Below are 16,839 nucleotides of genomic sequence, written 5' to 3' on the forward strand. Positions count from 1 at the left end.
TTGAACAAGCTGCTTATGAAAAGCAACCCCTCACCTGTTTTTAAATGCTGCTGACAAAATAAAGAAAATTATAAAATAAACTGCTTTTATAAAATTTACCAAACACTATTTTTATAAAAAAATTATGAAATAAGTAGTTTGTTAAATTTTAGCCTCAATGGGGCCTAAGTAAAAAATACTACTTAAAGGAAAGGTGAAAAATAAAACAAATAAACAATCTGCTTGTCCTCTGTCCATTTCTCTTATTCACAAAACGGAAAACGCGAATTCTTCTGCACAAAACGACGAATTCATAAAGCTCGTTGTCGGCCGTCGCAATTTCTCGTCTCCGATCAAACTTTCTCCACAGCTAATATTAAAATGCCGAGCCTTCATCTTCTGAATCGGACGCTTTCAAACTCAGAGGAAATTCGAGAACCTGAAGGTTCTCGATTTATTTAGTTTCTCTTTATACATTTATTTTCAGTTGTAATTATAATTGTTGTTGTAGGTGCTTCACATTACGACCTGTTTCCACAAAGTGCATTTTGCAAGTGCTATTTCTTTGACAGTTAGGGGAAATTGAGCCCTAACAAAGCTGGTAATGGCTCTGATCGACGGTTCAATGACGTTCTTCGCCATAGATTCCTCATACAAGGTCAATTTTGTTTTTTTCTGTCATCATTATCATGATATCGGTCATCATTATTGTTGCTACTATTGTAATTTGTACGGTTTTCTTGATTTTGCATTGAGGCTTGGTGGAGCGGCTAAGGGCCTCGGTTGGTTTCTCGTGGATCTCTGTAACTCTGTTTCTCCAGTGAGAGGGAATTTAATGACGGTTCTCATGAGCTTACTTATGTCACTCTCATATTGTGACTCTGATCAAAGGTGTGGCTGCAAAATAAACTTTATTGCTCTTTTAAGAATGCAATGAGGAACAGTTCACTTCAACTGGCTGCGCTGGAACAACAGAAGGCTAATGACAAGGTTTGTCTTTTTTAATGCTTTGGTCATGACCACAATGAATCCATATCAATTCCTCTGAAACTAGACAATATATAACTATTATTGCAGCTTTTAATCTTATACAGATACAGAAGGAGGAGCTTCATAGCAAAATAATTCAATTGGATGCAAAAAAATCACCGGAACTGGAACTTGGGCGGTTGAGAGGAATGTCAAATGTGATAAACACATGAGCAATGATGGTGACACAGAGGTTGGGCAAAAGACGGAAAAAGTGCTTAAAGATTTGAGACAAATACCGTAGCTATATTATCTTTAATGTGAAAGTGAGACAAGTACCTCAGCCATTGAAAGAGAATTTCTTGGACAAAATTTTCTGGAAAATATCCATGAGACTTCATTTTTCCAACCTTTTTCATCACTCTTAGGCTACCTTAATTTGAAATCTAATAATGCTTTTGATTGTTTTGATCGAGGTGACTGCTTAAGAATGGCTAATGAGGAGTGCAGTGGATCACTAAAGCTTTATCAGCTAGAATTAAAGAGCACTCACAACAAACGGTTACAGACTGATTTTATTTATTTATTTATTTTTTGGCCAAACCACGCAGAGCAATATTCTATTGAATAGAATGAGTAAAAGTTTATAACATGGACATGGAACATTTAAACTTGTTCAAACGAACGCAAAAGCCGGCTACAGGCCTTGACATGTCCAATAAAAATAGCATGGTTAACAATGTTTGGGTTTGATTGGCTTCCCAGTATCAATATTACCGATTCCAATTTGCCGAAAGATTACATAAATATAAATACTTGGCATATGTGTCCATATGATGTCCCAAGAAGGGAAGTTCATAGATACATTGACCGAAAAGGGAAGTTCACGTATTAAGCTACAATATAAGAATCTATTTCAGCTAAAGATAAAGCTGAGAAGAACCACAGATGAGAAACTCAGCTCTTCATTAGTGTGATAGATGCAATAATGTTAAGAGAATTCTTAACTGAGAAGCAATTCATTCCTTTTCCTGAGTCCAAATCTTCATGGTCCTGTCATTGTCAAGTGCACCAGATGCGATAATGTTCTTTGCGGGGTGAGATGCCACTGATATGACAGGATCTCTGTGACCTTCCAATTAATGAACTACTTTTCGGGTCTGAAGTTCCCATAAGTACACACAACTATCCTCAAAACACTAACAATATACTTCCCATTTGTCACAGAGAAGGTGGATGATATGCAGTACTTCGAATTGGTATAGCCGGAGTATGTCTTCAGGATTTTGCGAGTTGAATAGTTCCAAAGTCTCAAAGTATTATCGAGAGTTCCAACAAGAATAAACTTTCCATTTGGCGTGCTGGCATCCAAAATCCTATAGAGTCCATCATAACTGCTCGTGACAATCATGGTGCCGTCGCGATTAAAGTCAATGGCGGTGACAGGATCGGAGTGGGCAGGCAAAACCTTGAGACATTTTCCGGTCTTAATGTCCCAAATCCTGATAGTCTCGTTAAAAGTGTCAGAGACGATCCTATTGGATTGAGGGTTGAAGTTGATGCAGAAGACGTAATTGGTGTGGCCGATTAGGGTTTTGAGACTGGTGGCGGTGGGGACGTCCCATAGACGGATGGTTGCGAGGTCAGAGATGCCTTGTTCGTGGCCGGTGAATTTTTGGAGAGGAGAGGGAGGGGTAGAATCGAAATTAGAAATACTGGAGAGCGAATAGGTGAGGAGGGTTTTTTCGGCGGAGGAAGAGGTAAGGAGGCGGCCATCGTGGGAGAATTTGACATAGGAGACGGCGCGTAGGTGGCCGTTTAGGGTTTGGGTTAAGGTGTAAGGCCTGAAGGATTCTAATGATCGGTCTGATGACATTTTTTTAAATTTAAATTAATGGGGGTTTAGAGCTTAAAGGATTTTTCAGAGACAATAATGACAATGGCTGAGAAGCACGCGGCAGCGGCAAATTGCCTTATGTTCAATGTACAACTACATTTCTGCCTACAGACTGACTTGTATAAGAGGAATGCTAGTGCTGGCTTTATTTTTTAGTATGGAAAATGATTGATGGGTACTGATTTAATTTTAAGTTTTAGACTGAATTTAGATAACCAATAGTTTCAGATATTTGAAGTTGATACATGTATAACTTCATGTTAAAAATTTCAGTTTTATTTGCGCATATATTGTGTTGTATGGAGTTGAAAAATTTTAGGTTCCTTCTGTTTATGTGATATGTCTTAGTGTGCAAGTAAAGTCAGGGGCACCATTTTTATAGCTAAAAAAAATGGCATGATATTTGATTATTTTTGTAATCATTGTAATTGACAATTTTGAGCAACTCATATTTAGATTACCATTATTAACTATCATAAGTGTTTGGGGTGCATGACACCCCGACCAGTTGCAGCCCAGCAGGAGTCGCGTGCTCATAGGCGAGGAATTACAGGATTGTCGCGAGCAAAGGGTCGCTTGCTCGTAGTTGAGGAGTGACCTTGCACACTTGATAGACGAAGTACGAGAAGGCCCATTGAGGAATCCAAGTGCCAAAGGACCCAATCAATTGTAGTTATCAACACGTACTGCCGTTCTAGAGGTTCTGGACTTGAAACCCACGAAGCAATGGTTATGGCATCCACAACGGAAGACCCTACTTAGTGACGAACGTGGGAGAGTGAGATTGAGCGCCCAAGTAAGCTATAAAAAGGGCTTTCGATGACGGAAAATTGGTTAGACACTTAAACTAAAAAATTGACCTAAAAAATTCTTGGGGCATTTCTATTTGAGACCCAAGGAAAATTCTAAGAGATTTCAACGTTTTAAAAATTATTACAGAGCCACAAGATCAGTGGCAAGCTTTTTCCAAAGTAAGCCCAGATTGCTGATTTGAGCATCAGAGGGTTTACGTCGAGAAAACTCCTGGCGTTCTCTGACCAATTTTTGTGTGTGTATGGGTTCACGAAGAAGAAGCGGTAAGCCTTATAGTCTTGCTCGTCTAAAAAGAGTAGCGTGAAGTTATCCCCATTCAACTACAAATTCAATTGTTAAGGAAAGATTCTGGTCACGAACGAGCAGGCTCAAAATCCTGTATCAATATTTTGGCGCCGTCTATGAGGAGCTAAACAAAAAGCTGCCGTCAATAGAAAGAATGAAGGGAAGGAGAAAGTGGGTGATTAGGACGTAGGGGGAGTATGTTCAGGGGGGAGCTGGGGCTCAATGAGTCCATGACACTGAGGGAGATAGCGAATAAAGTACGAGAGAGGGCAATGCATGAATGGATGAAGTGGATGGAGAAATAGATGGAGACTTTAACAACCATCTTGCACGAGCTAAGAAATGAGAAGAGAGGAATTCACGTAGGAGGAATAAGAAGCGACAGAATTACACTTAGGCTTGTTAACAGGAGGAGCCACGATGAAGAAACCGCCTCGATGATAAGTTGAACTACCAGGAAGTTTGGTGATGGTGCCGATGACCAACCCTTAAGGGAGGGAAGTCATGAGTAGGGGATTAACCTCAGGGTAGGCAAAATACGGGCAATAATGAAAAAGCGCAAACGCTGAAGAAAGAAAGCTCCGACAACATTTACATGACGTCAAACAATAGCGAGATCAGGTTGCTGCACGTGATCCTGGTCGAGCCATGGAGTTAGAGGGAGAAGTACGAAGATGATATGCAGGGGCATAATAGAGCGTCATGTAGAAGAATAATGTTAAATAGCGAATCTCCCCTCTCAGCAGAGATCATGAGTGCCGTTGTTTCGAGGGACTTCTGCTTTCCCGACCTCAAATATGCTGGACGAACTGATCCCTTAGTGCACATAGAGCGCTTTAATGACATAACCGGAGTACAGGGGTTATTCCAAGCCCAGAGATACATTGTGTTCCCGTTAACTTTAGAGGGACGAGCATGTGAGTGGTACCAGAGGCTGCCTCGAGGAAGCATCAGGGCATTCGAGTAGATGTGTCAGGAGTTTACAGAGCAGTTTAGGGGAGTAATAGAACCAGAAGCTGACATGATGGAGCTAATGAGTATGAAGTAAGGAGAAAACAAGACTCTTCTGAAGTTTGTTAAAAGGTACCATCACGCTGTCATTGACCTTGAAGCCTTCAACCATCTTCAAGCTCTAAGAGGGCTGAAGAAAGGAGTGAGGATAGGGCGCCTATGGTACAACTTGAAGAGTCCTGCACTGCATTCATATTCCATAGCCTACGACCAGGCCAAGAGGGATATAGAAATTGAAGAAGAAAAAACAGCAAGGTTTAAGTGCGAGCAGTTGGAGGGGCTGAGAAAGAAGGAAAAGAAAGTCCTGGGAGGAAGCGGGCCAGTTAAGCAGAAGGATCACCATGCCCAGGGTATCGGAGTGGGAAACCAAATCACTTCTTACCAACATCATCAGAGGCCACCCCAATTTCAAAGAAACAGAATGCAACCTCCTCATTCTCCGACTAGAGACTTGTGGAGGGGGCCCGACCAGATGTACAGTCATCTTTATCACTATGCCCCGATGACACACCACCAGCAGATTATGAGAGCCGGCAGGCCAGATCCATCAATCCCCACTCCCGCACAAAATAATGTGCCCAAAGAAAAAGCAATGCATATGATTGACTAGAGCCAGACTATGGGCGGTATTCTCCTTTGAATGTATCCCTGGACGAATCACATCACACTATAAAGAATCGTAGTCTGTTGTATCCTCTAGTTCCAATAGCAAAAACACCCAACAGACGAGATAAAGGCCAATTTTAGGAGTTTCATAGCACCTATGGTCACACCACAACCCAAAGTCGAGAACTCAAAAATAAAGGTGGAAGACTTAGTGAGGAATCACTATTTAAATGAGTTAATTAAAGGAGCCCTCCCGATTACAGACTCACAATGTGGAGTAGACCAAAATACTAGAAACGCCGGTCACAAGCAGCACGTTGTCAGAGTTATAGCTGAAGGCCTAACGATGGCTGAAGATTCTAATAGATCAAGGAAGAACTATGCAAGGTATGTTATCACTAGTAAAGTAATATTCTTTAACACCCCGGCAACCAAGCGAGCAAGGACAAGACAAGTACCCATTATATGGACAGATGAAGATGAAGATGAAGAAGGAGTGTTGTATCCGCATGAAGATGCCCTCGTTATTAAGGCCACTGTCGCCAGCAAAAAATTTGACTGAATCTTGATGGATACCGAAAATTCAATTGACGTCCGGTTCAAGTCAACTCTGAATGAAATTGGAATAGCATATCTGAGGATGGATCATACTAGCATGTCCTTAAAGGGGTTCGGTAGAGGAAAAACAACTCCCCTTGGCGTGGTCGAGCTGCCAATTACAATAGGCTCTGCACCATTTGAAAAGACAATGATTCTGGATTTCATCGTAGTCGATGAAGAGAACCCATATAAGATGATTTTAGGTTGACCGTTTTTAAGAGTGAGTAAGGCATTAATATACAATCATTACTTGGCCCTCAAGACATAATAAAGTTCCACCATTATTGTTGTATTTCTTTACATTTGCCATTCCCCACAAATTTACCACCAACATTCTTAAGACGTTATTTCTACAACAATGGCACCAAGTTCATCTCTTCGACAATTCGCAGTAGATTTTGTCAAATTAGAGCGGTTCGATGGTGGCAACTTTATTCGTTGGCAGAAAAAGTTGCATTTCTTGTTGACAAGCCTCAATGTAGTCTATGTTCTCACAACACCAAAGCCTCAAGAACGTGAGAATGAGACATTAGCGGAAACCAGAGTGCGACATAAGTGGGAGCAAGATGACTACGTGTGTAAGGGACACATTTGCAATGCCATGTCTGATACTTTGTTTGATCAATATCACAACAAACCTACATCAAAAGAGATATGGGACTCATTAGAGGCTAAGTACATGATGGAAGATGCCACAAGTAAAAAATTCTTGGCTTTTAAATTTTTTAATTATAGAATGGTTGATAATAGACTTGTGGTTGAACAATATAATAAGATTTTGCATATTCTTGATCAATTCAACCAACATAACATGAAAATGGATGAGTCTATTATTGTCTCTTCAATTATTGATAAACTTCCTCTCTCTTGGAAAGACTATAAGAAAAGTCTTAAACATAACAAAGAGGAAATTAGTCTGGATGGCTTAGGCCAAAGTCTTCGTATTGAAGAGGAACTTAAGCTTAATAGTTTTAAGGATCAGACTACTACGTCCTCTAAAATTAATGTCGTAGAGGAAGGGAAGGAGTTTAAACATTCTAATCACCCTAAGAATAATCAAAAGAGAAAGTTTGATTCCAAAGAGAATCAAAACAATAAGAAGAAAAAGAAAGGTACATGACACCACTGCGGAAAGCCTGGCCACTTCAAAAGAGATTGTCGACTTCTGAAGAAACAAAAGGAAGTTTCGAACACAAATTTTGTGGCCATGATATCTGAGATTAATGCTCTTGAAGATGATAATGCATGGTGGATAGATTCTGGTGCAACTAAGCATGTATGCAAGGATCGTAGTCTTTTCAAATCTTAAAAAGTAATGGATGATGGAAGTGTTCTTTACATGAGAAATTCCTCCACTGTAATAGTTAAAGGAAAAGGCAATGTGCAACTAGAGTTTACTTCTGGAAAAACTTTAACTCTTACTGATGTTTATCATGTTCTTGAAGTTAGGAAAAACCTTGTATTTGGTAGCCTTAATAAGTTTGGCTTCAAACTTGTTTTTGAGACAAACAAATTTATATTATCTAAGGGTGGTACCTTTGTTGGGAAATGATACATGTATGAAGGAATGTTTAAACTCAATATCAATAATATGAATGTTTCTTCTGCTTATATGGTTGATTCATTATCTTTGTGGGATAATCGTTTAGGACATGTGAATATTAAAAGATTGCATGATATGGCTAATTTAGAGTTAATTCCTAAGCATGAAAATGATATGCATGAAAAATGTAAAGTATATGCACAGACTAAAATCACAAGATCTCCTTTTTCAAAAATTGAAAAAACATCTTCTTTATTGCATTTAATTCATAGCGATGTGTGTGATATGCATAGTAATCCTTTTAAAGGTGGTAAAAAATATTTTGTAACATTTATTGATGATTTTTCAAAATATTGCTATGTGTATTTATTACATTCTAAAGATCAAGTGTTAGAAAAATTTTAAACTTATAAAAATAAAGTTGAGAATTTTTGTGACACTAAAATTAAATGCCTTAGAAGTAATAAAAGAGGTGAATATGCTTTTTCTGAATTTTGTGAATCTGTTCGCATTGTACATGAAACTAGCATTGCATATACTCCACAACAAAATGGCGTAGCTGAAAGGAAAAATAGGACATTAATAGAAATGGTTAATGCTATGCTTTTTAATGCTGGGCTTGGTAAAGGTTTTTGGGGTGAAGCTATTTTAACTACATGTCATATCTTAAATAGAGTGCCTAATAAGAAAACAAAGGTGGCCCCATATGAATTATGGAAAAAGTGAAAGCCTAATCTTTCTTATCTAAGAGTTTGGGGTTGTCGAGCCATTGTAAGACTACCAGAACCTAAGATAAAGAAATTAGGAGAAAGGGGCATTGAATGCATATTCTTGGGATATGCAGAGCATAGTAAAGCTTATAGGTTTCTTGTAACAGAACCTAATAGCTTTGTTGAGATCAATAATATAGTGGAATCTAGAGATGCAATATTCTATGAAAATAGATTTTCCACTATACCAAAAAGTATTGATTCTCAAGAGAATGATAAACAAATAGAAATTGGTCAAAAGCGTGATGCTAATAATGAACAAAATCATTTGAGAAGAAGTAAAAGAATAAGGACTATAAAATCTTTTGGACAAGATTTTATAGTCTATTTAGTTGAAGGGACAAGAGACTCACAATCAAAACAGACCATGATCACACCTACTATAGAGTCTGATCCCCTCACCTATGAAGAGGCAATGAAGTCTCAAGATGCTGCTTTTTGGAAAGAGGCCATTAATGATGCAATGGACTCTATTGTGGGTAATAAGACTTGGAAATTAGTTGATTTACCACCTGGCTCTAATCCTATTGGTTGTAAATGGATTTTCAAAAAGAAGAAGAAAGTTGATGGAACAATTGAAAAATTTAAAGTAAGACTAATAGCAAAAGGCTTTACACAAAAAGAAGGCCTTGATTATTTTGATACTTATGCACCTGTTGCAAGAATTGCTACTATTAGAGTCTTTATTGCTTTGGCTTCAATTTATCAATTTGAAATCCATCAAATGGATGTAAAAACAGCTTTCTTAAATGGAGAATTAGATGAGGAAATTTACATGAAACAACCAGAAGGGTTTGTTATGCCAGGACAAGAACATAAAGTTTGTAAACTAGTCAAGTCTTTATATGGTCTTAAACAAGCTCCAAAGCAGTGGCACAAAAAGTTTGACAAAGTGATTGTCTCAAATGGATTTAATATTCATGAATCTGATAAATGTGTCTATAGCAGATTCAATAGAAATAAAGGTGTGATTATTTGTTTATATGTAGATGACATGTTAATTTTTGGTACTGATAGTGAGAGCATTAAACTCACTAAATCATTATTGTCATCTAATTTTGATATGAAAGACATGAGACTTGCTGATGTGATTTTGGGGATTAAAATTATAAAAAATGAGAATGGCCCAGTATTGACCCAATCACATTATATTGAGAAATTTTTTTAAAAAATTAATTATTATGATTGTAAGTCTGTGTCAACACCTTTTGATTCAAACATAAGACTGTATCCTAACACTGGCAGATCAGTATCCCAATTAGAATATGCACGTATTATTGGGTGTCTTATGTATGCGATGACTTGTACTAGGCCTGATATTGCTTTCGCTATTGGAAAGCTCAGTAGATATACTAGTAATCCAAGCCAAGCACACTGGCAAGCAGTGTACAGAATTCTAAAATATTTAAAATATACAATGGATTATAGTATATACTACACTGGATATCCTTCAGTTTTAGAAGGATTTTCGGATGCTAGTTGGAGTACTGATTGAGATGATCATACATCCACAAGTGGTTGGATTTTTAATCTTGGTGGAGGAGTTATTTCATAGGGCTCAAAGAAGCAAACTTGTATAGCAGACTCCACCATGGCTGCAGAATTTGTGGTTTTGGCTTCATGTTGCAAGGAAGCTGAATGGTTAAGGAATTTGCTTATAGAAATTCCTATTTGGCCTAAACCAATGCCTCTTGTATCTATTCACTATGATAGTGAGGCAACTTTATGAAGAGCATATAGCCAAATCTATAATGGAAAGTCTAGGCACATTGGTCTAAGACATAGTTATGTAAGACAATTACTTACAGATGGAGTAATCACAATTGACTTTGTGAAATTATGCCAAAATTTGGCAGACCCCTTAACTAAAGGTCTTGCAAGGGATATTGTATTTAAAACTTCTAAGGGGATGGGACTGAAGCCAGCATCATCTTATCACCAATGATGGAAACTCAACCCAACACTTGAAATATCAAGATCTTGGGTTCAATGAGCAAAAGTACATCATATGTTGTGATAGCAAGCACTATAATATTTTTAGATGCGTCCCGAAGGTTAGTGCTTGATACCTGTAACATATGGGAAAGGTTAAGCTACTTAGCTTTTAATGGACTTATAAATATTTTAGTTACAGAGACATTCTAGATAAGTCTACCTATGTGAGTGTAGGAGGTGGTGCCGCTTCCTATGTAACTTGGCTGGTTACTAAAGCGCTCATGAAAACAGGATATAGACACAGGGCCAATCCACGTGTCGGCTAAGGAATACTTGAGAATTTGAAAACTTATGTGTGAGATATATCCGGTTAGTCGATTAAGGTCGCTGGTTCAAAGCTTGCCTACCATGCCACCTTGATTAACTTTGATGTATTGTCACTAAGTGAAGGTTCAAGTCCAAAAGACACATTCATCTATGCATAAGTTTTCCAAGCTTGTGCAAGATAATTTTTCAAAATTCATTTATTTTGAAAATGGTGGGGGATTGTTGGAAAATTTTCAAAATAAATGTGTCTTATGGTAAAGACATGTCCTATTAATTGTGCCTTATAGAAAATGTACCTTTCACTAAAGACATGTCTAATTAAATGATGTCTTGTTGTAAGGACATGTCCATTTAATTGTGTCTTGTAGAAAAGGTATCTTTTTACTAAATGATATAACTTTTCATGGCAACATTTCACTTAGAGATGCATCATTTCATGGTGACATTTCATTTGAAATGGTGATGGTTCAATTTGGACCATTGATTAAAATTAAATCTAGATCCAATGGCCATGAATGAAGGGGTATCATGAAAGATGGTAACCCAAATGAGGGGGCACAAGTATATCTATAAATAGGGGTCATGTTTAAGCCATTTAGACATGAAATGAATGATCCTACATCACTCTTTTCTTAGCATTCCTTTCTAGTACGAATTTCAACACAAAACACCCATTTCTTTTGTGCATTCACATTCCAATATATTGTTTTCTGCAGGAACAATATATTGTTTCTTGGCAGGCTTGCAACATTCAAGAGTATTCTGGTTTGCTTTCGTCGATGCACAACTCAAGCAAACAAACAAGTGCTTCATTGTATCTTGGAGGCGTATTTGCTTAACCCATGTGCATCACTCAATTGGTGGGGGCAAATAACGTCTTAAGGAAAGTGACATTTGTAACGTGCCTTGAAGCACGCAAAATTTCTGCAGTTTCTTCCTACATACAGAGTTAGTTGTAAACACATTACTTTACATAATAAAGTTCCACCATTATTGTTGTATTTCTCTACATTTGCCATTCCCCACAAATTTACCACCAACAATTTATGTTTTTGCTAATTAATTGTTTCAAATTTGTAGGCAATCATTTTTCAAAAGAAAAATCCATCCTATTCTTTTTGTTTGTGCAAAATTCAGAACATAGAAGTCTACTTGTGTGTCTAGTCGGGGAACTAAGTATTCTTTTTTTCATTTGCATTTTTTTGTCGTTAATATCAGAATTTTTAAGAAAAATCTGTCGTTTCATGTAATACCCCACACCCCATTTTCTTTGACTTTTGCCTAGCCCTTTATAAAGAGAGAAAAAAAGAAAAAAGAAAAGTTTACAGAGAGAGAGAGGAAAAAGAGAGCCAGATCCAATTCGACTCGCGAGCGTGACTCGGCCAGATCTCCTGTTTCTGGCCACCGTTTCAGTCGAGCTTGGTACCGATCGGAAGCTCTTGAGTTGCTGGTTATCTCGATGCCATCCTTTCCGTTGGAAAGCGCCTGGAAAGCCACCGATCGAAGCCATGAAAAGCCGCGAAATCGCCACTTCAATTCACAGTGATTTCACCGATTTTTGGGTGACGCCGCCACTTGGGTTTTGTTCCCCACCTTGCCTCTTCCATTTCCGACCAACCATAGCCACCGGGGGAGTCGTTTTACCATTGATCGGCCGTTGCAAGATTCACGACTTTGGGATCTCGATCCGGCAACATCACCACGTGTGGGAGGTCACCATCGCCACCGTTGGGCTCAACGTGGCTTGAACTTATAGTTTTGAGCTTCCAGTCATCGTCGGTTGAATTCCGGTAACCGTCGACCGGCAAGGGCATTTAAGTAATTTCACACTCTGAGGGTAATTTTGTAATTTCAAATTTTGTGGGTATTTTAGTAATTGCTGAAAGTGAAGATAATTTGGTATTTTATGATTTTGAGGATAAATTGGTAAATTATGATTCTAGGGGTATTTTGGTAATTTTGAAATCAAGGGCATTTTGGTAATTTTGATAATTTCATGGGTATTTCATTAATTTATGATTTCGAGAGTATTTTGGTGATTTATGATTTAAATTGAGATTATATGAGGTTAAGTATGGAATGTGATTATATTAAAGAATTTGAGAATATTGGAGTTTATGATTATGGTTTAATTTTATCTTATGAGAGTATTTCTATTGATTTTAGGTCGATGATATCAATATGCATTTGTTCCTCGAGGATGCCAAAAGGTAAGTAAACTAGATTTCCAAATGAATTACAATAAACAATATATATGTTTGACATGTTTGAAAAGCCTATTTTGATATAAACGTATATTGATTTATATGCTTTGCCTATGTGTTTATGTGATGTGTTGATAGGATGTGTTGTTATGTGCTATGTGTGTTTATGGACATGGGCATACGTATGTGTGTGGAATTTCATTGGCATGAGCACGAAATGCGTGATGTTTTCTTTAAAATGAGAAAGTGATTTTTAGCAAACAGAATTTGTAAAAAGAAAGATTGTTTTACAGTTTTGGCTTGGAGGCTTGAATTCGTTACTGGCTTAGTGGAGGATACTTTGGATGTTATATTACGATTATGAGATAAGTGGGCGAGGGACGAGTTGGCGAGAAGCCCAAAGTTATCAAAGTTCAGGGAGTGTCCTACTAAGCGGTAATTGAATTAAGGTAACTCAAGTAAGTGATTTGAAAGAGAATGAAAGTTTGAAAATGACAGAATGAGATTTCGATGATTTGTTTTACAATGTTTTCGAATATCATGGCACGTCTCCATTTGTAATATATATATATATATATATATAGTAGTTTTCTGGTCAGGGATTTTAAAGTGCGGGAAAGTCCAGGAAAGTTTTAAAACCACACGGCTTTAAAGGCCTACGGTTTTAAGCCTTTAAAACCATGCGGTTTTAAAGGTTTCCCACACTTTCCCGCACTTTAAAATTCCTGACTGGAACATTTCTCATATATATATATATATGTATGTATGTATGTATGTATGTATTTTGATATATGAAAAACTGATTTACTTACTAAGTTTCGTACTCATTATAGTTTATTGTGATTCAGTTCCCATAAATCAGGATTGATTCATGATGAGTGATGAGGAGGACATGAATCAAGGAAGATATATGGTTTGGCATAAATTTTAAATTCTTCCGCTGTAGTTTGCGTAATATATTTATATTTCGGGACTATAATTTTTATGGATTGTAAAAGTATTATTATTATATTTTTTTTAAAGAATAGATATTGGAAATGTAGTTAGATTCGCCTTGTGGAGCTCGGAGCAGGTTGTTTCATTTCATTTTTTCATTCGCATTTTTTTTTTTGTCGTGAATATCAAAAACAATATGAATGTGCCCCCGGGCCCTGGAGCTGGAACTGGAAGCCTGCCTGTGTGTCTAGTCAGGGAACTGAATGGATGTGGGCATGCAGGGCAGGGCAAAATAATGTACCAATAAATAATAATAAAAAAAAGAAGAGAAAAATTAATTGAGAGGAAAAAAACATACAAATGTGGTTGCAATTTTCGAGTCAGTGGAGGGTTTTATTTTAGGTAATAGAGATAATTGTGGCTTTGAGTCTTTGGTGCATGTTGGCTTTGAGTCTTTTTCTGTATTCATTGTTTACCGTTGGATTTTCTATATTCATTGTGTGCCATTGAATGATAATTACACATTGAGTGATAATTGCCGCTGAGTCTTTTTTTGTATTCAACCAAAAATTCAGCATGCTTGTTCATTGGTATTAATCATTCAACCAATAATTAATTCATTGGTATTAATTTAGCATTTTATATCTATTTATAAACTTATACTTATTCATTGGTATCACTAATTCAGCTTACTTGCAATTATCATACAACCAATAATTAATTCATTGGTATTAATTCAGCGTTTTATATCTGTTGTCATAATTTAAGTTCGTATTTTAAACATATTTCTAGACCTATCTATCATATAATCACAAAATGTCTAACTTTAATATATAGTTATATTTCACCATAGCCATGTTTGTCTGAATGTGGCTTTTGATTGTGATATGATGATTAATGACATAATTGATTGAGTTCTTGAGTGCTTGATATCCATTATTGCTTGTTTGTCATAACTGTCATGAATGAGTTTTGGATTTTACATTTTTTATTATAGATGAAGAACAACAATATTGCCAACTCTACTGAAACTTCTAGTAATGCACAACTTATTAAGGCACAGTGGGATGTGAATACTCTAGTTACATTTTTTTTATTTATGTATTTTGGAAATAGAGGCAGGACGTGGCCTTGGAACTCATTTTACTAGTGTTGGATGGGAAAGCTTAGTTGCAAATTTCATTAAGGCAACTGGAAAAGAGTATACGAATAGATATTTGAAAAATAAGTGGGATGCCTTTAAAGGTGAGTGGAAATTACGGAAAGATCTTGTGGGGAAAGAAACTGGCCTAGGATGGAATCCCATATTAAAGACTGTTGATGCTTCTAGAGTGGTCAGAAGAAAACAAAGGTATGAATGCTAATTATTTTGCCATTTACAGTATTTTTTATTATGTACAAAATTAGTGTTTTACTTCATACAACGTATATATACAGATGTATCCAGAGGAAAGCAAGTTTAGTAAAGGAGGCATTGATAAAGAATTAGAAGGGAAGTTGGACATAATGTTCGTGAACACTATAGCAACTAGAGAGCATGCTTGGGCACCTTCAGCTAGTGTCGCTCCATCTGAAAGTCGTGAAGAGTTAGAAAAAAATGTCATTCAACTAGAAAGTAATGGTGATTCGGATGAGTTCAATGATCAATTAGAATCTGACAAAAGTATTGAAAATTATGAGAAATTCGTGGATAAAAGAAAAGTTAAAATACATGAGATAACAGATAAAAAGTCGAAGAAAATTAAAAAGGTTGGATTAGGAGGGGCAAAGGTGGGAGGCGCTACGAAATTATCACAACAGAGTGATCACCTTATAAAAGGAAATGATGTCATTGGTTGTAGTATTCTTGAAGTGATGCAATTGGTTGAATCTTTACCAGGAGTGGAAGTTAGAAGCGACTGATGGTTATTTACCACTCGACTCTTTTTAAATAAAGAGAAAAGAGAGATGTTTTCCATCATGAAAGACCCAAAAATAATGCTCAAATGGCTTCAATTTGAAAAATCATCGGCTTCTAATCTTCAAAACATGTTATTGTAGTAATCTTATTAGATGATGTTAGGTTTTCCTTTAGGCTTTTAGATTTTAGTTTCTTTTAGGAATACGTTTTTTTTATGAACAATTAATTTTATGATTTTTTTTCATACTCCTTTTCATCAGAAATTAGTTATAATAATAATAATTACGAATGGTTTTCATAATTGTTTATAATAGTTTTTTTTTGCTTATTTTTTAATTTTGTTACATGTTTAGTGATACTTTTTGAATAATTGTTTACAGGTTTATTTTAGAAATGCATGCATTGATGATGAGGTGTTCGACCAAATTGTATATATCTCTGAACTTCTTATAGAAGATTACTATCTCAAACATATTTATAAACAATCATGTATGAATTCTATGCAAACTGGAAATACGTGGTTGAAGGAAGTATTAGAAGGAAATGATAATCGGTGCCACAGGATGTTCAAAATGGAAAAGACTGTATTTTTTAAATTATTTCCTGATCTAGAAACAAACTAAGGGCTAAAAGTTTTAAGAAGAATGGGGACTGTTGAGGTTTTAGGAATGTTTTTGCATACTTTGGGACATGGGGTTGGAAATAGGTTAGCACAAGAACGATTTCAACACTCAAGTGAAACTATCAGTAGATATTTTAGCCAAGCATTAGATGTTGTATGTCTTATGGCAGTAGATATAATAAAGACAAAAGATTATGAGTTTAAGGAAGTTCCTAAAGAAATACTGAGAGATTCGAGATACATGCCCCACTTTAAGGTAAGTAAAAAACATTTGTTTTTAATTTCTATTTTACAAAGTTACAGATTAGTAATAAATATGTTTTCACGCTATTATCAAGATTGTATTGGTGTTATAGATGATGTGCACGTTCCTGCTGCAATATCCCAAGAAGATCTAGTACCATATATTGGCAAAAAAAGAATATCAACTTAAAATATAATA

General features: G+C 36.5%; 1 pseudogene; it reads right to left on the reverse strand.

Moving 5' to 3' along the window:
• Positions 1-1,695: 1,695 nt before the first annotated feature.
• LOC102618832 (COMPASS-like H3K4 histone methylase component WDR5A) lies at positions 1,696-2,911 on the reverse strand (annotated as a pseudogene).
• Between the last annotated feature and the right edge of the window lie 13,928 nt (positions 2,912-16,839).

This window comes from Citrus sinensis, chromosome 4, assembly GCF_022201045.2.
Source record: "Citrus sinensis cultivar Valencia sweet orange chromosome 4, DVS_A1.0, whole genome shotgun sequence".
Lineage (NCBI taxonomy): Eukaryota > Viridiplantae > Streptophyta > Magnoliopsida > Sapindales > Rutaceae > Citrus > Citrus sinensis.